Raw genomic sequence first — 24,221 nt, forward strand, 5'->3', positions numbered from 1 at the left:
ACACCGAGGACCAGAGGGTATCTGGTGTCCAATAAATACCAACACCACCACCACTTCTTTCAGGGAGGGAAATGATCGGTAGGGTCTGAAGTGGTGGCCCATAGTGCCGGCTAAAGTACTGAAAATACAGGAAGAGTAGTGAGAAAGCAACAAATCACTGTAAATACAGGAAGAACAGTGAGAAAGCAACAAATTACAGAAAATACAGGAAGAACAGTGAGAAAGCAACACATCACTGTAAATACAGGAAGAACAGTGAGAAAGCAACACATCACTGTAAATACAGGAAGAACAGTGAGAAAGCAACAAATCACAGAAAATACAGGAAGAGTAGTGAGAAAGCAACACATCACTGTAAATACAGGAAGAACAGTGAGAAAGCAACACATCACTGTAAATACAGGAAGAGCAGTGAGAAAGCAACAAATCACAGAAAATACAGGAAGAGTAGTGAGAAAGCAACAAATCACAGACAATACAGGAAGAGCAGTGAGAAAGCAACAAATCACAGAAAATACAGGAAGAGCAGTGAGAAAGCAACCTATCACGGTAAATCACTGTAAAGTGCCGACAGTGCCCCTAAAACGCCCCGCAGAGTGCCAGCAGTGCCCCTAAAACGCCCCGCAGAGAGCCAGCAGTGCCCCTAAAACGCCCCGCAGAGTGCCAGCAGTGCCCCTAAAACGCCCCGCAGAGAGCCGACAGTGCCCCTAAAACGCCCCGCAGAGAGCCGACAGTGCCCCTAAAACGCCCCGCAGAGTGCCAGCAGTGCCCCTAAAACGCCCCGCAGAGAGCCAGCAGTGCCCCTAAAACGCCCCGCAGAGTGCCAGCAGTGTCCCTAAAACGCCCCGCAGAGAGCCAGCAGTGCCCCTAAAACGCCCCGCAGAGAGCCAGCAGTGTCCCTAAAACGCCCCGCAGAGTGCCAGCAGTGCCCCTAAAACGCCCCGCAGAGAGCCGACAGTGCCCCTAAAATGCCCCGCTTTGTGCTAGCAATGCCCCTAAAATGCCCCGCAGAGTGCCAGCAGTGTCCCTAAAACGCCCCGCAGAGAGCCAGCAGTGTCCCTAAAACGCCCCGCAGAGTGCCAGCAGTGCCCCTAAAATGCCCCGCAGAGTGCCAGCAGTGTCCCTAAAATGCCCCGCAGAGTGCCAGCAGTGTCCCTAAAACGCCCCGCAGAGTGACGACAGTGCCCCTAAATCACTCTGCAGAGTGCTAGCAGTGCCCCTAACATCACCCGCAGAGGTGATGGGAAAGGAGGGAGGAGGAGAGAAGACAGGGGATGGACTGATTGGACTTCGCAGAGTGTTTTTCGCTCTCTTTCGTACAGACACCCCTTAAATGTCTCTCTCTCTTTCTCACAGACTCTCTGTTTGATCATTACTGCTGCATCAGACCCGTCTGTAGACATCCCAACCCAGCTGCATTGTGGGGAATTAAATGAAGTCCAACAACTGACTGAGTGAGTTGTCGGCCCAATGGATTTTCTCTCTGGCTGAAGAGAATTAAAGGAGGGCAGATGAAGGCAGGGTTCACTCAATAGTAGAGACACCAAGTAGATTTTATGCGAACTTGCAACCTTCCGGTTACTAGTCCAACGCTCTAACCACTAGGCTACACTGCCTGAGAATCCAAAATACAGGGTTAGTTAGAGTTAAGGAGATTTACATGACATTTAACATGAACACTGCAGTTGATGATGTACATTCTGTCAGATTACAAAACATTCTGCGTTACTTTCACATGCTCTAGTTTAGTAACGATACAACATCCGTCTAGGTTTTTTTTACGACCAGAATGTGTTTATCCCATAACCTCTATACATCTAGAATGACCCTGACTTGAAAAAAAAACTAACTGACACTTAAAATAATGACAGTTTCTGAAGAACAAACACAAAACCTTTCCCTTGGCTCCTTGCTTGGGGGGGGGGGGGGGGGGGGGGTTTAAAGAGGGTCAAAGGGCATAGCTTGCACTCAGGTGCCGTATATTAGCTGAGGCCTCTGGGCATAAAACCGACGACTATCGGTCTCAGGATCTCACCCAACTAAGGCTTGACAAACTACACCGGCCAGTACGTACGACAGCAGTGTTACTTAACAGAGCAACAGTTGAAAATCAAACCGATGGCTGTAAAAAATAATGAAGCGCTAGGTGTCATCCCCGAGACCTGGACTACATAACTCACAATCACTGTTAGGGCCTTTTAAGTGAAAAAAAAAAAAAAACGCTGTTAAAATCTGTCCAGAATAACAACGAGGACTATTAGCTCATGCCCGGGGTATCTTGTGTCTTGATACATTGATGAGATGCCTGCATTATTTATGTGAGCACTCCCTCAGAGGGCGCTAAAAAAGCAAACATTTCAAAGGAGATGTCTCGTATATGCTTGCCAAGATAAAAAAAATATATACAGTTTACTATAGAATACTACACTACTTACTATAATATTCAATAGTACATTGTAGTACAGTATACTGTAGAATACTATACCACACACTTTAGCATCCTTATAACATGTGTAGTACCTAGTATAGAACGTTGTAGTATACCGTAGAATACTATTGTAACTCCTGCAGTAATTTCTCCAAAAACACTATCCATTCAGAGCCAAGTCCTGCCTACCTTGAGGTTATGGAAAATGTGGTCTTTTAGTATTTCTCCAGTAGGTTTCCATGTCAACGATAATCAAACAAAAACAAAATAGCAAATACTACAGTACCGTAAAACTTTAAAATAAAAGCAGTCTCAAACTGTCTCTTTTTAATAGCCGGGCAACGGCATTACATTTCAGCAAATAAACGCCCTTTTTCATATAAACGCTGGGTCTAAAATAATTGTTTAGGAGGTTACGATAAATTACGATGAATTCTTCGCGAGGTTTAATGTTTGATTTGTTACTTGAAATAATTCAGGAATCATCAATTTTTTATCGCCAGTAAGAAACTGCTAGCCATTGGCTACGAGAAGCGGAGAACTGCTAAACTAACTGGAAAGTACAAAAACAGTCAACAACTTTGGGAGTACAGACCCCCAGGAATCGTCTGATCACCCTCTAGTATCAAAAGTAAGAACTGCCGAAAATACACAGTCAAAAAGGAGAACAATTATTCTGTCAAGATTATTATTATTTTCTAAATAGATGACCTACTAAGACAAAGAAATTGTGACCCAGTGTGTTTATGATAACACATTGGTGCAGGAAATTAAGAAACGTATTGAAATGCTGGAAGTGAATTCTGGAGTTAAACAAGTAGCTATGTAAATGAGCAAAAGCTTTGTGCATTAAAGGAAATAGATGCCTGTCTATAATACGACCCTGTTGTGTTCAGTGATTAAAGCAAATAAAATACCGGTTTATTAATTTAAGTTTTACGGTAGGCTACAATCCGCAAAAACACTACGTGAATTACTATAGTATATACTTGTAACGGAATTCCTCCTCCTCTTCCGAAGAGGAGGAGCAGGGATTCGACCAAAATGCAGCATTGTCATAGGACATAATGAATTTATTTAAACAAGACAAAAACGAACTATACTTGAATAACTAACAAAATAACAAACGACGTAGACAGACCTGGACATGCGAACTTACATACAACGAAGAACTCACGAACAGGAAAATGACTACACAAAAGAACGAACGTACAAACAAACCGAGACAGTCCCGTGTGGCGCGACAAACACAGACACAGGAGACAACCACCCACAACAATCAATGTGAAAACACCTACCTTAATATGGCTCTCAATCAGAGGAAATGAAAACCACCTGCCTCTAATTGAGAACCATATCAGGTCACCCTTTAACAAACATAGAAACACATAACATAGACTACCCACCCAAACTCACGCCCTGACCGTCAAACACATACAAAATACCAGAAAACCGGTCAGGAACGTGACAATACTATAGTTTTATTTTACTGCAGAATTTATACTATAGTAAACTGCAAATACTGCAGTTTACTACAGTAAATACTATAGTATTCACTGTAGTGTTTTTGCAGACTTTAGTCCACAAAAACACTACAGTGAAAACTAGCAGTACTCCCAGAGTCAGCTCAATGACTTTAAACAGGAGAACGGCAAGATGACAGCAATCTGTAAGTCATTGAGAGAGGACATCAGTTCTGTACGTGAATCCATGATAACAATGAATCAAATGTATTTATAAAGCCCTTTTGACATCAGCCGATGTCACAACAGAAACCCGGCCTAAAACCCCAAACAACAAGCAATGCAGATGTAGAAGCACAGAGAAATCCGTTTATCTCAAGGGACAATCAAGGCGGAACAACATGATTGTGGACAGAATTGCGGAATCTCCACATGAAACCTTGACGGAGTCTGAGGACAAAGTGAGGGAAATTGTCTTGGAGAAACTGAAGATGGACCACAGGAAGAATGAGGTGGATCGCGACCACAGAACTGGAAAACCCACCACCGGCCCAGGTGATAGGCCAAGGTCGATAGTTGTCAAGTTCCTAAGGTTCAAGGACAAGGTAGCTGTTCTGGAAAGAGGCAAGAACATGAGAGGAACATATATCTTCCTCAACGAGGACTGTCCTGAAGCTGTGCGCCAGAAGAGGAAAGAACTTATCCCAGCCATGAAAGCTGCCAGACCGCGTGAGGATATTGCTTACATCCACTATGACAGGCTCATTGTCCCCCCTCCCTCCCAGAAGCCTGGAAGGGTTGAGAGAGCCAAGCCTTTGGGTTTGTAGCTTCAACAATGCAGCACACCAACACACACCAACTGATTCATATATTTAGCCTTAGAAATAAGGTTCATGAAATCAATAACTTGCTAACATCAGACATCATTCATATTTTAGCCATTGCTGAGACTCACTTAGATAATTAATTTGATGATACATCAGTAGCAATACAAGGATATAACATCTATAGAAGAGACAGGAATGCTTATGGGGGGGGGGGGGGGGGGGGGTGTTGCTGTATATATTCAGAGCCATATCCCTGTAATGCTTAGAGAAGATCTTTTGTCAAGTGTTATTGAAGTGTTGTGGTTGCAGGTTCACTTGGCACGTCTAAAGCCTTTTCTTTTGGGGTGTTGTTACTGGCCACTAAGTACTAATAGTCAGTATCTAAATAATGTGTGTGAAATGCTTGATAGTGTATGTGATGTAAACAGAGAGGTCTACTTTTTTGGGGACCCGAATATTGACTAGTTTTCATCAAGCTGTCTGCACAAGAGGAAGCTTTTTACTGTAGCTGGTGCCTGTAATCTGGTTCAGGTTATTATTCAACCTACCAGGGTGTTTACAAACACTACAGGAACAAGATCATCCACATGTATCAATTGCATTTTTTACTAATACTGTAGAACTCACTTCTAAAGCTGTTTCCGATGCAGTGATCACAATATAGTGGCTATATCCAGGATAGCCAAAGTTGCAAAAGCTGGGCCAAAAATAGTGTTTAAGAGATCATGCAGAAGATTTTGCTGTGACTCTTATATGGATGATGTCAGAAATATTTGTTGTTCTGATGTGATTAATGAGGAGCATCCAGATGCTGCACTCAATGAATTTATGAAAGCGCTTCTTTCAAATATTGATAATCACCTGTTTAGTAACTGACTGTTAGAACTGTTAAGGCTCCATGGATTGTTGAGAAATTGAACAACTGGTTTGGTTTACAGATATGGGGCAAAAGGAGTGGCTAATAAGTCTGGCTGCACATCGGACTGGCTGACTTGCTGCAAATTGAGAAATGATGTGACTAAACGCAACAAAGAAGAAGAAACTGTATGAAGCCAAGATCAATGACATAAACAATGACGGGGAAAAACTTTGGAGTACTTTAAATGAAATGATGGGCAGAAAGACTAATTCAACTTTCATCAAATCAGAGTGTAAGGAAGTCTGTGTGAAGCTGGTGTATAGGAGTCAGACGCAGGACAGCAGATATGAGTAAATAAAACTTATTTTACTCAACATATAATAAATGCAATACAAAAACAGAGCCCACAATAACGGACCTTCCTACATAGAAACAATCACTCACAAACAAACGTGGGGGAACAAAGGGTTAAATAAGGAACAGGTAATTGGGGGATTGAAACCAGGTGTGTAAGACAAAGACAAAACAAATGGAAAATGAAAAGTGGATCGGCGATGGCTAGAAGGCCGGTGACGTCAACAGATGAACACCGCCCGAACAAGGAGAGGGACCGACTTCGGCGGAAGACGTGACACAGAGGGCTTATTCATCACAAAACATTTGATGTTGCCTGTTATTTGAATGATTATTTCATTGGCAAAGTGGGCAAATTTAGGCAGGAAATGCCAACCATGAACAGTGAGCCATAGTACTCATTCATAAAAAAAATCTAAAAAATAATGAAAGAAAAGCATTGCAAATTGGAATTTTGTAAAGTTCGTGTGGGAGAGGTGGTAAAATGATTGTTATCGATCAGTAATGACAAATCTCCTGGGATTGACAACTTAGATGTAAAACTTTTGAGGATGGTAGCTGACTATATTCACTGGAGGGAAGCCAAAGTCATTCCGCTACCCAAGAGTAGTAAAGCGGACATTACTGGTTGTAACAGCAGACCTATCAGCTTGCTGCCAGCTCTTAGCAAACTTTTGGAAAAAATTGTGTTTGACCACATACAATGCTATTTCTCTGTAAACAGACTTTCAGCATGCTTGTAGAGGGCACTCAACATTTACTGCACTGACACAAATGAAGGTGATTGGTTGAAAGAAATTGATTATAACAGATTGTGGGAGCTGTACTGTTAGATTTCAGTGCAGCCTTTGATATTATTGACCATAACCGGTTATTGAGAAAACTTACACTACCTTTCAAAAGTTTGGGGTCACTTAGAAATGTCCTTGTTTTTGAAAGAAAAGCACATTTTTTGTCCATTAAAATAACATCAAATTGATCAGAAATACAGTGTAGACATTGTTAATGTTGTAAATGACTATTGTAGCTGGAAAACGCAGATTTTTTATGGAATATCTTCGTAGGCGTACAGAGACCCAGCATCCATCACTCCTCTGTTCCAATGGCACATTGTGTTAGCTAATCCAAGTTTATAATTTTAATTGATCATTTGAAAACCCTTTTGCAATTATGTTAGCACATGGCCAGAAACAAATAACTTTCTTCTGAAACTCGTCAGTCTATTCTTGTTCTTAGAAATGAAGGCTATTCCATGCGAGAAATTGCCAAGAAACTGAAGATCTCATACAACGCTGTGTACTACTCCCTTCACAGAACAACGCAAACTGGCTCTAATCAGAATAGAAAGAGAAGTGGGAGGCCCCGGTGCACAACTGAGCAAGAGGACAAGTACATTAGTGTCTAGTTTGAGAAACAGATGCTTCACAAGTCCTCAAATGGGAGCTTCATTAAATAGTACCCGCAAAACACCAGTCTCAACGTCAACATTGAAGAGGCGACTCCGGGATGCTGGCAGAGTTCCTCTGTCCAGTGTCTGTGTTCTTTTGCCCATCTTAATCTTTCTTTTTATTGGCCAGTCTGAGATGGGGCTTTTTCTTTGCAACTCTGCCTAGAAGTCCAGCATCCCGGAGTCGCCTCTTCACTGTTGACGTTGAGACTTGTGTTTTGCGGGTATTTATTGAAGCTGCCAGTTAAGGACTTTCTAAGTGACCCCAAACTTTTGAATGGTAGTGTATGTGTTATGGCTTTTCAACCTCTGCCATATTGTGGATTCAGAGCTATTTATCTAATAGAACTCAGAACTTCCTTTAATGGAAGCTTCTCTAATGTCAAATGTAAAGTGTGGTGTACTGCAGGGAAGGTCTCTAGGCCCTCTACTATTTTCTAATTTTTCCAATTACCTTCCACTGGCAATAAATAACGCTTGTGTCTCCATTAATGCTGATGATTTAACCATTTAACCATATACTGTACGCACCAGCAACCACAGCTAATGAAGTCACTGAAACCCTGTAACAAAGAGTTGCAGTCTGTTTTGGAAATATATTGATCCTGAACATCTCTAAAGCTAAGAGCATTGTATTTGGTATAAATCATTTTATAAGTGCTAGACCTCAGCTGAATCTGATAATGAACGGTGTGGCTGTTGAACAAGAGGAGACTAAATAATTTGGTGTTACCTTAGATGGTAGACTGTCGTGGTCAAAACAAATACAGTTGAAGTCGGAAGTTTACATACACTTAGGTTGGAGTCATTAAACTGTAGATTCAATGGTTGTAAAGATGGGGAGAGGTCTGTCTGTAACAACAACATGTTTTGCTTTTTTGACACGACACTACAAAAAGCAAGTCCTGCATGCTCTAGTTTTGTCTTATTTTGATTATTGTCCAGTCCTGTGGTCGAGTGATGCAAGGAAAGACCTAGTTAAGCTGCAGCTGGCCCAGAACAGAGCGGCACGTCTTGCTCTTCATTGTAATCAGAGGGCTGATATAAATACAATGTATGCCAGTCTCTCTTGGCTAAGAGTTGAGGAGAGACTGACTGCATCACTTCTTCTTTTCATAAGAAACATTAATATTTTGTACATTCCAAATTGTTTGTTAACTTACCCACAGCTCTGACACACACACTCACCCCACCAGACATGCCACCAGGGGTCTTTTCTTTCTTTGGCTCAAGAAGCCCAAACAAATGTAATATTTGACTAAAACATAATCATTTCAAACCTTGCTTATGTTTACATAGAATCGCATGTCTATTATGCGTGGGAATACTTGAGAGATACTTAACAGAGTTCCAAAATAAAAATCACTTGGAGCTGATTTCCTGGGTTTTATAGTCTTTTTTTTAATCCAATAATGAAAATCCTGAAAACAACAAAAATTATTTTTAAAGTTTTTTGGCCTCAGAAAACTGGTGAGGTCAAATTCGACGCGGCGCATTACAGTATGGTCAGATATACTGTAGATATGACAGGTGTTACAGTATGATCAGATATACTGTAGATATGACAGGTGTTACAGTATGATCAGATATACTGTAGATATGACAGGTGTTACAGTATGATCAGATATACTGTAGATATGACAGGTGTTACAGTATGATCAGATATACTGTAGATATGACAGGTGTTACAGTATGATCAGACATAGCTATGACAGGTGTTACAGTATGATCAGATATAACTATGACAGGTGTTACAGTATGATCAGATATAGCTATGACAGGTGTTACAGTATGATCAGACATAACTATGACAGGTGTTACAGTAATTACTATAGAATTATAGTAAGTACTGACCTGATCACCGGACGTGCTACCTGTCCCAGACCTGCTGTTTTCAACTCTCTAAAGACAGCAGGAGCGGTAGAGATACTCTTAATGATCGGCTATGAAAAGCCAACTGACATTTACTCCTGAGGTGCTGACTTGCTGCACCCTCGACAACTACTGGGATTATTATTATTTGACCATGGTGGTCATTTATGAACATTTGAACATCTTGGCCATGTTCTGTTATAATCTCCACCCGGCACAGCCAGAAGAGGCCAACCCTCATAGCCTGGTTCCTCTCTAGGTTTCTTCCTAGGTTTTGGCCTTTCTAGGGAGTTTTTCCTAGCCACCGTGCTTCTACACCTGCATTGCTTGCTGTTTGGGGTTTTAGCCTGGGTTTCTGTACAGCACTTTGAGATATCAGCTGATGTAAGAAGGGCTATATAAATACATTTGATTTGATTTGGATTATGTAGAAAACTGTAGTGGTGTTGAAATAGTAACCTGTATTTTTTTTAGGGGGGGGGGGTGTTTATGTTGAATTTATTGAATTTGTTGTCCTCAGGGCACCATTGTAAATAAGACTCTGTTCTCAATTGGCTCTCCTGATTGAATCAAAGTTTTGAAAAAACTAAAAAACACCACCAAGGTCAGATATAGCTATGAGTGTTACATCATGTTGTGTGAAGGAATAAGGACACATTTACAACTTGTATATTTCTAGACAGAATTAGATATCCCTAGACCTCTGTCAATCGAGCTGAACGCGGAGGGATCTCTTTATTTTACTTGGGCTTTGTGCCTCTAGAAGGAGACAGGGCTAAGTTATTCCTCTCTCATCAAACAGACACGTGCAGTAGAACAGCAACCTCCCGTCCCATCCCCATCTTTCGGTTACCCCCACCTCATTTTCCCCCCACCCAGAGATTCTTGTGGTCTGTGTCAGGAGTCCCCTCCAAACTACGGATTAGTGGACAAGAGACTTTGTCTTCCCTCGGCTCCGAGACCAGATCTTGCCAAGATATACTGGGAGTTATTTAGCTTTTACTGTTCGGAACTCTATGTATATATTTATCCAAAATACTATAAATTCCCCCAGACCGCCTTGGGTCTTTCTATCCTTGGCTTCCCTCGTTTCTGTCAGAGATGGAGATTGATACGAGGTTGTCTCTGGACAGGCTCAGTTTTGATTAAGACCAGGGCAGTCGTTTTTAGTAAGACTTAGCACAATATCCATCAGGGAGCAGGCTCTGTGTACACAGTTTGAGACATTATGCCCCTGAGAGAAGAACTTAACCTAGCTCTCCTTGACAGAACTAAATATGTGCTCTGGGACCCAAGACTGCCTCAGGAACACCGTTTTGAGTTTTACTGAGCTGCAGTGGCTTCCCAAATGGTGGGAGAAAGCTCTCAAACCTGAATGTGAGAGAACATATTGGGTAAGGTTAAGTCAATGTTACCTGTCTGCACATTGTAGTGTACATATAACTATAGATATGAGATTGAGATACCTTAATTGTGGGACTAGAACTGTGCCTACGGAAAGATACTGTAGAGAATATGAGACGCAAATATATAATTCAGTACGCCAAGGCATTAATTTCCCTCTGAATTAATTTGTTTATTTCATTAGTATGTTCCGGGTTTTTTTATGGAAAGTTGAAGGGTTGAAAATACTGCAACGTGAAACTAAAAGGAAGGAATGTTTCCTTTAGGAAGCGTTACATCTCCCCATAAAATAAACTCTTTAGGACAATTTTTTCCCCCCCGTTTCCTGATAGAAATCAATGAACCACTCTGCGTATGGAATAATATTTTGATATCAAACTTGTTATTCAGGAAATAGTTTACAGACAGCCTTCGGCCCGTCCTGCTGGGTCCATCCTGTGGCTTGTAGGGCTGGTCGAAGCTATTTATCGGGGCCACGATCTAGCCCAACACATCTCAATGTACAAGAAACACACACAGAGAGCTTAGCAAAGATACACACACACACACACACACACACACAGAGAGAGCTTAGGAAAGATACACACACACACACAGAGAGAACTTAGGAAAGATACACACACACACAGAGAGAGCTTAGCAAAGATACACACACACACAGAGAGAACTTAGCAAAGATACAGACACAGAGAGCTTAGCAAAGATACACACACACACACAGAGAGAGCTTAGCAAAGATACACACACAGAGAGAGAACTTAGCAAAGATACACACACAGAGAGAACTTAGCAAAGATACAGACACAGAGAGCTTAGCAAAGATACACACACAGAGAGAACTTAGCAAAGATACACACACACAGAGAGAGCTTAGCAAAGATACACACACACAGAGAGCTTAGCAAAGATACACACACACACACACAGAGAGCTTAGCAAAGATACACACACACACACAGAGAGCTTAGCAAAGATACACACACACACAGAGAGCTTAGCAAAGATACACACACACACAGAGAGCTTAGCAAAGATACACACACACACAGAGAGCTTAGCAAAGATACACACACACAGAGAGCTTAGCAAAGATACACACACACACAGAGCTTAGCAAAGATTCACACACACAGAGAGTAGCAAAGATACACACAGAGAGCTTAGCAAAGATACACACACAGAGAGCATAGCAAAGATACACTCACACACACACAGAGCTTAGCAAAGATACACACACACAGAGAGCTTAGCAAAGATACACACACAGAGAGCTTTGCAAAGATACACACACACAGAGAGCTTAGCAAAGATTCACACACACAGAGAGCTTAGCAAAGATTCACACACACAGAGAGCTTAGCAAAGATACACACACACAGAGAGCATAGCAAAGATACACACACACACAGAGAGCATAGCAAAGATACACACACATAGACATTGCATAAATATCCGGGAGGCCAACAGACCTGATGGCTTAGTACTGCTTACACACCCTGCGATGCGGTCCACCTTCAGTGCGCCTTTGCCCTCCAACACAAATGTTTTGCACGCAGCTTCTCACCACTGAGAAGACAAAGAGGCCGCGTGACTGACACTTCAACTATTCAACGGGAGCTCTGCTGCGACTGCTGTGTTATTTATCTAACTCCCCTACGCCACGAGAAAAATCGTTCAATGTATCTCTCTGAGAGCTGTTTATAATACAGTATATATAATAAACACATAGTTTGATATTGCTATTGCATAATGGGTTACATAGCTAGTTTTCTGTTAGCCTACATGCTTAAAAGAGTTTTCCTTTCGTGATGAAATGTGCTGCAGAGTAATAACACATTACAGGCCGTTCCCCTTTGTTGATTTTCGACTTACTTTGGATCCATATCTTACTGTAATATATCTTAATTTGATTATTTGCCACAGAGCATGGCTTTAGGGTAAGTGGGATTCTGAAAGCAGTTATGATAATAGAATAAGACTTGAAAGATTAAAAGGAGCTCAGTTAACAATTTTTCTTTTTTTTAAAGAAAATTTAATCACGCGTGATGGGAATTTGATGGAGTCCCGCTTTGGTCTCCAAAGAACTTTCTTCTTCTTCACTAAAAATGGAACAGCACACAAATCAAGTCATTTCTTCTTCTATGAATTCAAGGTGCACATTAATTGTCTCGTGTTTACTTAGCTGGGAACGTTTACAATTCATCACGAACATGGGGGAAAATCAGATGTCTTTTACAGTGCATACATGCTTTCATTCTTCTCCCAGCTCGCAGCCTTCTTCCACTCACCCCAAGCAATACGCACAAACCTTCAGCCAGGAAGGAAGCCAAAGATATTTGGGCCACTTGAAGTTGAGAAACACCTGCAGGTAGAGACGGTGACAGATGAAAGACATGATGTTCTGAGGTAATGACAGAGAGATCAAAGACAAAGTGAGAAACAGCAGGAAAGAGCTGGACGTCGCAATTTTCCCAACATGCTCCTGGTGGTGGAAGCCAGCAGGGCCTAACCGGGTGATGACATGTCTGAGGGGGACGCTGTGTGGAGAAGGATTCCCCGCCCCATCACTCCTCCATGGACTAGAGAGAGAGAGAGAGAGAGAGAGAGAGAGAGAGAGAGAGAGAGAGAGAGAGAGAGAGAGAGAGAGAGAGAGAGAGAGAGAGAGAGAGAGAGAGAGAGAGAGAGAGAGAGAGAGAGAGAGAGAGAGAGAGAGAGAGAGAGAGAGAGAGAGAGAGAGAGAGAGAGAGAGAGAGAGAGAGAGAGAGAGAGAGAGAGAGAGAGAGAGAGAGAGAGAGAGAGAGAGAGAGAAGGCACCTCATTACTGGTGCACTATACAGCGCTGATAGCAGACTGGCTGGCAGATTATGACAGATCTGCTGCTCCGTGCAGCATCGCCTCTTCACGCTCCGCGCTGGGAAGACATTACCGTACGCTGCCTGAGTCTAAAAAATTGCTTCACCATACTTAGTCTTAAAAATCCGTTTATTGGTGATGTCAGAAAATCAACATTTAAAAAATAAATCTTTCTTTCCAGCTTTTTGACTTTCCGACTATCTTCCTTTTTGACTTTCTGTCTTCCTGTGGAAAGCTGACAGCTATAACATGTAAAGTGTCAGTCTTCTCTGTATGCTGGGCAGGCCTTCAGTCACGACGGGAACCGGGCTTCTCCCTGTCTACTGTATTGGCATGCAGTCTGCACTCTCACAGAAATGACAGCTGGCCTGGTTGCTCAGGTGGGGGAGCTAGTCATATATGAGAGAGAGAGATAGAGACAGAGAGATAGAGACAGAGAGAGAGAGAGAGGGAGGGGAGAGAGAGAGAGAGAGAGAGAGAGAGAGAGAGAGAGAGAGAGAGAGAGGAGAGAGAGAGAGAGAGAGAAAAAAAAAACATTGTTTAAATTTGTGCATTTATATTTCTGTTCAGTAAACGATTAGAACATAAAAAAAAAAAATTAAAGCACAGGGTTATGTCATCATGGTAACCAAATTTCAACACAGACAAATATTTGTACCTTTAAACAACGTCAGATCTTCCAAGTTATATCCACTATCAGAAAAAACGACTTTAGGCCGGGCAGCACCTCCTACTGGAAAATTTTACATCTAACCCTGGGTTGGAGTTCAAACCTTCTTCCATCATTCTTAAATGGAAGAAGTTTGGAACCACCAAGACTCTTCCTAGAGCTGCCCCACCGGGCCAAACTGAGCAATCGGGGGAGAAGGGCCTTGGTCAGGGAGGTGACCAAGAACCCAATGGTCACACTGACAGAGCTTCAGTGTCCCTCTGTGGAGATGGGAGAACCTTCCAGAAGTACAACCATCTCTGCAGCACTCCACCAATCAGGCCTTTATGGTAGAGTGGCCAGACGGAAGCTTCTCCTCAGTAAAAGGCACATGACAGGCGGCTTGGAGTTTGCCCAAAGGCACCTAAAGGACTCTCAGACCATGAGAAACAAGATTCTCTGCTCTAATGAAACCAATATTGAACTCTTTGGCCTGAATGCCAAGCGTCACGTCTGGAGGAAACCTGGCACCATACCTACAGTGAAGTATGGTGGTGGCAGCATCATGCTGTGGGGATGTTTTTCAGAGGCAGGGACTTGGAGACTAGTCAGGATCGAAGGAAAGAGAGAGAGATCCTTAACGAAGAGAGAGAAGAGAGAGAGATCCTTCACGAAAATCTGCTCCAGAGCGCTCAGGACCTCAGACTGGGGGCAAAGGTTCACCTTCCAACAGGACAACGACCCTAAGCACACAGCCAAGACAATGCAGGAGTGGCTTCGGGACAAGTCTCTGAATGTCCTTGAGTGGCCCAGCCAGAGCTCTCACTTGAACCCGATTGAACATCTCTGGAGAGACCTGAAAATAGCCATGCAGCGACACTCCCCATCCAACCTGACAGAGCTTGAGAGCATCTGCAGAGAAGAATGAGGGAAACTTCCCACTTGCAGTATCATACCCAAGAAGACTTGAGGCTGTAATCGCAGCCAAAGGTGCCTCAACAAAGTACTGAGTCAAGGGGTCTGAATACTTATGTAAATATGATATTTCTGTTCGTTTTTTTGTACATTTGCAAAAAAAAATCTAAGAAAACTGTTTTTGCTCTGTCATTATGGGGTGTTGTGTGTAGATTGATGAGTGAAAAATCAACAACAATTTAATACATTTCAGAGTAAGGCTGTAACGTAACAAAATGTGGAAAAAGTCAAGGGGTCTGAATACTTTCCGAATGCACTGTGTATTTCATCAATAATGCCATCACAGCCTATTGCAAAGTCATCAACAGCTGTTTCAAATTCAAACCATAATTCACCCAACAAATCAACAATATAATAGGCCTAGGGTTTAACGCTCGTGTCGATTTCAAATCTAATGATATTTAGCGATATTAAATTGTGTTTGGTTGTCAACGCAACCAAATATTGTCATTTGAAGGACATGTATCTTGGATAGTTCCGTCTGGGTTCAGTTCAACCTTGTTGATGCTCTCCCTGTAATATGAAGAAGTTCACCACGATTATGTTCTGTGAGAGACGTAGATAATCCTTAAAACCACCCTTACCCACCATTACAGCTACATTTACGAACTGAAGAGAAAACGCCAATGAATCACTTTCGACAAAACTTACAAGCTCCATGTTTTTCATTGCTAGCTGTCCAGCAACCTCATGTGGCCCTATACGCTCTGAATTTGTTAAGGAGGTCCTTAGGGGTAGCAGGCAAAGTATTTGCGTTCGTCACCCCCCCCCCCCCCCCCCAAATGCAGGGTAATAGCTATCCACCAGCCCCCAAAACCTGATGACACCCACTCCCACTGTCACCCACCCTGCAGACTCTGGAGAAGAGGGGCGGGCAGGGCCTATCAGCCGGACTGCAGCTGTCTGTATCAGTGGATTAGCGGTCACACCTCATCAGCTGCCTCTGTGCAAACCTAATCCCAGGATGCCTTGCAGTCAGTGGGAGGCCATTAGCGATGAAGGGCGCCATGGAGACAAGGCACAGGGCCTCTCTCCCGCACTCAGCAGGTACTTTTGGACAGTAAGGATACACACACGCACACACACACACACACACACACACACACACACACACACACACACACACACACACACACACACACACACACACACACACACACACACACACACACACACACACACACACACTAGGAGTGCAATCAGGCGCGCGGTTTGATTCCACCATGTTTGTTCACTTCCTGATTCCACCATGTTTGTTCACTTCCTGACCGTTAATCTAAGACTCTCTTCAGTGTACACTTGAGGCTTTAGTAGGAGAGACAAAGTATTCAAAATGTGTCATTACTTCAGTATAACATCCAATAATTGTTTGGCATATTAATAATTATTAAACAAATACTATACAAACCTACTGACTGGGAACTGAATTAAAGCAGGTCAATGTGAATATTTATTTTCTCCATTATTCAATATACCAGTGCTTAAATGGATATGAATATTATGGAGAAATGTTAATGTGTCACGGCTGTCGTCCTCCTCTTCTGATGAGGAGAAACGAGAAGGATCTGAGGACCAATATGCTGCGTGGTATGTGTTCATCTTGATTTTAATAGACAGAGAACACTTAACGAAACGAATACAAAAACAATAAACGACGACCGTGAAGCTAAATAACAAATAGTGCTGACACTAAACACTACACATAGACAATCACCCACAACCCACAATACAAAACAGGCTACCTAAATATGGTTCCCAATCAGAGACAACGCAAAACACCTGTCTCTGATTGAGAACCATATCAGGCCAAACACATAGAAATAGACAAACCAGACATACAACATAGAATGCCCACTCAGATCACACCCTGACCAAACAAAACATAAAACATACAAAGCAAACTATGGTCAGGGCGTGACATAATGTCATAATTATACATACAGTTGAAGTCGAAAGTTTACAGACACTATTTTCTGAAAATGTATCTGCTCACCTCACCAGCTTTGCTTCGCCCAGACGTGAGAAAAATACAATTGAAGGTGGAAGTTTACATACACTTAGGTTGGAGTCATTAAATCTTGTTTTTCAACCACTCCACACATTTCTTGTCAACGAACTATAGATTTGGCAAGTCGGTTAGGACATCTACTTTGTACATGACACAAGTCAATTTTCCAACAATTGTTTACAGACAGATTTTTTCACTTATTATTCACTCTATCACAATTCCAGTGGGTCAGAAGTTTACATACACTAAGTTGACTGTGCATTTAAACAGCTTGGACAATTCCAGAAAAGGATGTCATGGCTTTAGAAGCTTCTGATGGGCTAATTGACATCATTTGAGTCAATTGGAGGTGTACCTGTGGATGTATTTCAAGGCCTACCTTCAAACTCAGTGCCTCTTTGCTTGACAAAAAATTGTAGACCTCCACAAGTCTGGTTCATCCTTGGGAGCAATTTCCATACGCCTGAAGGTACCATGTTCATCTGTACAAACAATAGTACGCAAGTATAAACACCATGAGACCACGCAGCCATCATACTGCACAGGAAGGAGACGCGTTCTGTCTCCTAGAGATGAAGGTACTTTGGTGCGAAAAGTGCAAATCATTCTCAGAACATCAGCAAAGGACCTTGGGAAGATGCTGGAGGAAACCGTACAAAAGTATCTATATTCACAGTAAAACAGTCCTATATCGACATAACCTGAAAGGCCGCTCAGCAAGGAAGAAGCCACTGCTCCAAAACCACCATAAAAAAGCCAGACTACGGTTTGCAACTGCACATGGGGACACAGATCGTACTTTTTGGAGAAATGTCCTCTGGTCTGATGAAACAAAAATACTACTGTTTGGCCATAATGACCATCGCTATGTTTGGAGGAAAAAGGGGGAGGCTTGCAAGCCGAAGAACACCATCCCAACCGTGAAGCACGGGAGTGGCAGCATCATGTTTTGGGGGTGCTTTTCTGCAGGAGGGACTGGTGCACTTCACAAAATAGATGGCATCATGAGGTAGGAAAATTATGTGGATATATTGAAGCAACATCTCAAGACATCAGTCAGGAAGTTAAAGCTTGGTCGCAAATAGGTCTTCCAAATGGACAATGACCCCAAGCATGCTTCCAATGTTGTGGCAAAATGGCTTAAGGACAACAAAGTGAAGGTATTGGAGTGGTCATCACAAAGCCCTGACCTCAATCCTATAGAAAATGTGTGGGCAGAACTGAAAAAGCATGTGCGAGCAAGGAGGCCTACAAACCTGACTCAGTTACACCAGCTCTGTCAGGAGGAATGGGCCAAAATTCACCCAACTTATTGTGGGAAGCTTGTGGAATGCTACCCGAAACGTTTGACCCAAGTTAAACAATTTAAAGGCAATGCTACCAAATACTAATTGAGTGTATGTAAACTTTTGACCCACTGGGAATGTAATGAAAGAAATAAAAGCTGAAATAAATCATTATCTCGACTATTATTCTGACATTTCACATTCTTAAAACAAAGTGGTGATCCTAACTGACCTAAGACAGGGAATCTTTACTAGGATTAAGTGTCAGGAATTGTGAGAAACGTATTTAACGTTTAAATGTAAATGTATTTGGCTACGGTGTATGTAAACTTCCAACTTCAACTGTGACTATTGACACTTTTCTATTGTCACTTGACTTAATCTTCTTGGCCCATTAGGAGCATTACACATCCACCATGGCTCTCTACCTCACTGGCTCCTTGGGAGCATTACACATCCACCATGGCTCTCTACCTCACTGGCTCCTTGGGAGCATTACACATCCACCATGGCTCTCTACCTCACTGGCTCCTTGGGAGCATTACACATCCACCATGGCTCTCCACCTCACTGGCTCCTTGGGAGCATTACACATCCACCATGGCTCTCCACCTCACTGGCTCCTTGGGAGCATTACACATCCACCATGGCTCTCCACCTCACTGGCTCCTTGGGAGCATTACACATCCACCATGGCTCTCTACCTCACTGGCTCCTTAGGAGCATTACACATCCACCATGGCTCTCCACCTCACTGGCTCCTTGGGAGCATTACACATCCACCATGGCTCTCTACCTCACTGGCTCCTTAGGAGCATTACACATCCACCATGGCTCTCCACCTCACTGGCTCCTTGGGAGCATTACACATCCACCATGGCTCTCTACCTCACTGGCTCCTTGGGAGCATTACACATCCACCATGGCTCTCTACCTCACTGGCTCCTTGGGAGCATTACACATCCACCATGGCTCTCTACCTCACTGGCTCCTTGGGAGCATTACACATCCACCATGGCTCTCTACCTCACTGGCTCCTTGGGAGCATTACACATCCACCATGGCTCACCACCTCACTGGCTCGTTGGGAGCATTACACATCCACCATGGCTCTCCACCTCACTGGCTCCTTGGGAGCATTACACATCCACCATGGCTCTCTACCTCACTGGCTCCTTGGGAGCATTACACATCCACCATGGCTCTCTACCTCACTGGCTCCTTGGGAGCATTACACATCCACCATGGCTCTCTACCTCACTGGCTCCTTGGGAGCATTACACATCCACCATGGCTCACCACCTCACTGGCTCGTTGGGAGCATTACACATCCACCATGGCTCACCACCTCACTGGCTCGTTGGGAGCATTACACATCCACCATGGCTCTCCACCTCACAGTGATCACTCCTCACTCCACCTTGATGGGTGCCACGGCACCGTAGAAGGTTCCGTAGACTGTTTCTGTCTACACTATCGAAAGCTTTTTTTTTTAAGCCTACGAAGTTGATGTTTAGTGGTGTCTGCAATTCAATGCACTGTTCGACGATTATCCTGAGTTTTCAATGTGGTCTGCACAGGAACAGTTGTTCCTAAAGTCACTGTTCCTTTCCTAGTCTCTTGTCGAGTGCGTCCTGCATCCTATCGTCCAATATGATCCTACAGAGGATTCTGCTGGGGATTGAGAGGAGCATGATTTCTCTCCAGTTCTTGCACTCACTGAGTTTTCCTTTCTCGGGGATTGTATCAATCAAAACTGTCTTCCATTCTGTTGGTTCTTCTTATTTTCCCAAGATCTTGTTCAGTAAGCTGTGCAAGACCTCTGCAGGTACACTGATGGCTATTTTTTAGAACAAGTGGTATATTGTCATTTCCTGGTGCCCTGCCTAAATTCAGTTATTTTTGGTGACTCGCTTGATCTCCTCCCCGGACGCTCTTGACTTGAGCTATAGTAGATTATTCCTCCCCTGGTCTTTCAGGTGAGTTTGTCCCAGGGGATTCAGGACACCCTCTAGGCAACCTTCTAGGTTCTGTTTGGGTCTGGTTTTGGAGAGGTTGAGTTGCCATAGTTTCGGGTTCTGTAATAGAAGCTGATTTGGTTCGTCTACTCTTTGCTTGGTGAATGTACACTTTAAGAGATGCTGTAGTTTAAGCAGAGATTCATTACCCAAAAGGAATCATAGGACTCAGGGCCTTAAATAAGCAATCTGCAGTAAAGTGGAAGGTAAACGCAGTGGAGTAGTGGAGGGTAGACACAGTGGAGTAGTGGAGGGAAAACACAGTGGAGTAGTGGAGGGTAAACACAGTGGAGTAGTGGAGGGTAAACACAGTGGAGTAGTGGAGGGAAAACACAGTGGAGTAGCGGAGGGTAAACACAGGGGAGTAGTGGAGGGTAGACACAGTGGAGTAGTGGAGGGTAAACACAGTGGAGTAGTGGAGGGAAAACACAGTGGAGTAGTGGAGGGTTAACACAGTGGAGTAGTGGAGGGTAAACACAGTGGAGTAGTGGAGGGAAAACACAGTGGAGTAGTGGAGGGTAAACACAGTGGAGTAGTGGAGGGTAAACACAGTGGAGTAGTGGAGGGTAAACACAGTGGAGTAGTGGAGGGTAAACACAGTGGAGTAGTGGAGGGTAAACACAGTGGAGTAGTGGAGGGTAAACACAGTGGAGTAGTGGAGGGTAAACACAGTGGAGTAGTGGAGGGTAAACACAGTGGAGTAGTGGAGGGTAAACACAGTGGAGTAGTGGAGGGTAAACACAGTGGAGTAGTGGAGGGTAAACACAGTGGAGTAGTGGAGGGTAGACACAGTGGAGTAGTGGAGGGTAAACACAGTGGAGTAGTGGAGGGAAAACACAGTGGAGTAGTGGAGGGTAAACACAGTGGAGTAGTGGAGGGTAAACACAGTGGAGTAGTGGAGGGAAAACACAGTGGAGTAGTGGAGGGTAGACACAGTGGAGTAGTGGAGGGTAAACACAGTGGAGTAGTGGAGGGTAAACACAGTGGAGTAGTGGAGGGTAAACACAGTGGAGTAGTGGAGGGTTAACACAGTGGAGTAGTGGAGGGTAAACACAGTGGAGTAGTGGAGGGTAAACACAGTGGAGTAGTGGAGGGAAAACACAGTGGAGTAGTGGAGGGTAAACACAGTGGAGTAGTGGAGGGTTAACACAGTGGAGTATTGGAGGGTTAACACAGTGGAGTATTGGAGGGTAAACACAGTGGAGTAGTGGAAGGTTAACACAGTGGAGTAGTGGAGGGTTAACACAGTGGAGTATTGGAGGGTTAACACAGTGGAGTAGCGGAGGGTTAACACAGTGGAGTAGTGGAGGGTAAACACAGTGGAGTAGTGGAGGGTAGACACAGTGGAGTAGTGGAGGGTAAACACAGTGGAGTAGTGGAGGGTAAACACAGTGGAGTAGTGGAGGGTAAACACAGTGGAGTAGTGGAGGGTAAACACAGTGGAGTAGTGGAGGGTAGACACAGTGGAGTAGTGGAGGGTAAACACAGTGGAGTAGTGGAGGGAAAACACATTGGAGTAGTGGAGGGTAAACACAGTGGAGTAGTGGAGGGTAAACACAGTGGAGTAGTGGAGGGTAAACACAGTGGAGTAGTGGAGGGAAAACACAGTGGAGTAGTGGAGGGTAAACACAGTGGAGTAGTGGAGGGTAAACACAGTGGAGTAGTGGAGGGTAAACACAGTGGAGTAGTGGAGGGTAAACACAGTGTAGTAGTGGAGGGTAAACATAGTGGAGTAGTGGAGGGTTAACACAGTGGAGTATTGGAGGGTAAACACAGTGGAGTAGTGGAGGGTAAACACAGTGTAGTAGTGGAGGGTTAACACAGTGGAGTAGTGGAGGGTAAACACAGTGGAGTAGTGGAGGGAAAACACAGTGGAGTAGTGGAGGGTAAACACAGTGGAGTAGTGGAGGGTAAACATAGTGGAGTAGTGGAGGGTTAACACAGTGGAGTATTGGAGGGTAAACACAGTGGAGTAGTGGAGGGTAAACACAGTGTAGTAGTGGAGGGTTAACACAGTGGAGTAGTGGAGGGTAAACACAGTGGAGTAGTGGAGGGTTAACACAGTGGAGTAGCGGAGGGTAAACACAGTGGAGTAGTGGAGGGTAAACACAGTGGAGTAGCGGAGGGTAAACACAGTGGAGTAGTGGAGGGTTAACACAGTGGAGTAGTGGAGGGTTAACACAGTGTAGTAGTGGAGGGTAAACACAGTGGAGTAGTGGAGGGTTAACACAGTGGAGTATTGGAGGGTAAACACAGTGGAGTAGTGGAGGGTAAACACAGTGGAGTAGTGGAGGGTTAACACAGTGGAGTATTGGAGGGTAAACACAGTGGAGTAGTGGAGGGTTAACACAGTGGAGTATTGGAGGGTTAACACAGTGGAGTATTGGAGGGTAAACACAGTGGAGTAGTGGAAGGTTAACACAGTGGAGTAGTGGAGGGTTAACACAGTGGAGTAGTGGAGGGTAAACACAGTGGAGTAGTGGAGGGTAAACATAGTGGAGTAGTGGAGGGTTAACACAGTGGAGTATTGGAGGGTTAACACAGTGGAGTAGCGGAGGGTTAACACAGTGGAGTAGTGGAGGGTAAACACAGTGGAGTAGTGGAGGGTAAACATAGTGGAGTAGTGGAGGGTTAACACAGTGGAGTATTGGGGGGTTAACACAGTGGAGTATTGGAGGGTTAACACAGTGGAGTAGTGGAGGGTAAACACAACACAGGGGAGTAGTGGACGGTGAACACAGTGGAGTAGCGGAGGGTAAACACAGTGGAGTAGTGGAGGGTAAACACAGTGGAGTAGTGGAGGGTAAACACAGTGGAGTAGTGGAAGGTTAACACAGTGGAGTATTGGAGGGTTAACACAGTGGAGTATTGGAGGGTAAACACAACACAGTGGAGCAGTGGAAGGTAAACACAGTGGAGTAGCGGAGGGTAAACACAGTGGAGTAGTGGAGGGTAAACACAACACAGTGGAGTAGTGGACGGTAAACACAGTGGAGTAGTGGACGGTAAACACAGTGGAGTAGTGGAAGGTAAACACAGTGGAGTAGCGGAGGGTAAACACAGTGGAGTAGTGGAGGGTAAACACAGTGGAGTAGTGGAGGGTAAACACAACACAGTGGAGTAGTGGACGGTAAACACAGTGGAGTAGTGGAGGGTAAACACAACACAGTGGAGTAGTGGAGGGTAAACACAGTGGAGTAGTGGAGGGTAAACACAACACAGTGGAGTAGTGGACGGTAAACACAGTGGAGTAGCGGAGGGTAAACACAACACAGTGGAGTAGCGGAGGGTAAACACAACACAGTGGAGTAGTGGACGGTAAACACAGTGGAGTAGCGGAGGGTAAACACAACACAGTGGAGTAGCGGAGGGTATACACAGTGGAGTAGTGGAAGGTTAACACAGTGGAGTAGTGGAGGGTTAACACAGTGGAGTAGTGGAGGGTAAACACAACACAGTGGAGTAGCGGAGGGTAAACACAGTGGAGTAGTGGAAGGTTAACACAGTGGAGTAGTGGAGGGTTAACACAGTGGAGTAGCGGAGGGTAAACACAACACAGTGGAGTAGCGGAGGGTAAACACAGTGGAGTAGTGGAAGGTTAACACAGTGGAGTAGTGGAGGGTAAACACAGTGGAGTAGTGGAGGGTTAACACAGTGGAGTAGTGGAGGGTAAACACAGTGGAGTAGTGGAAGGTTAACACAGTGGAGTAGTGGAGGGTTAACACAGTGGAGTAGTGGAAGGTTAACACAGTGGAGTAGCGGAGGGTTAACACAGTGG

Source organism: Salvelinus namaycush, chromosome 9 (genome assembly GCF_016432855.1).
Source record: "Salvelinus namaycush isolate Seneca chromosome 9, SaNama_1.0, whole genome shotgun sequence".
In the NCBI taxonomy this organism is placed as follows: Eukaryota; Metazoa; Chordata; class Actinopteri; order Salmoniformes; family Salmonidae; genus Salvelinus; species Salvelinus namaycush.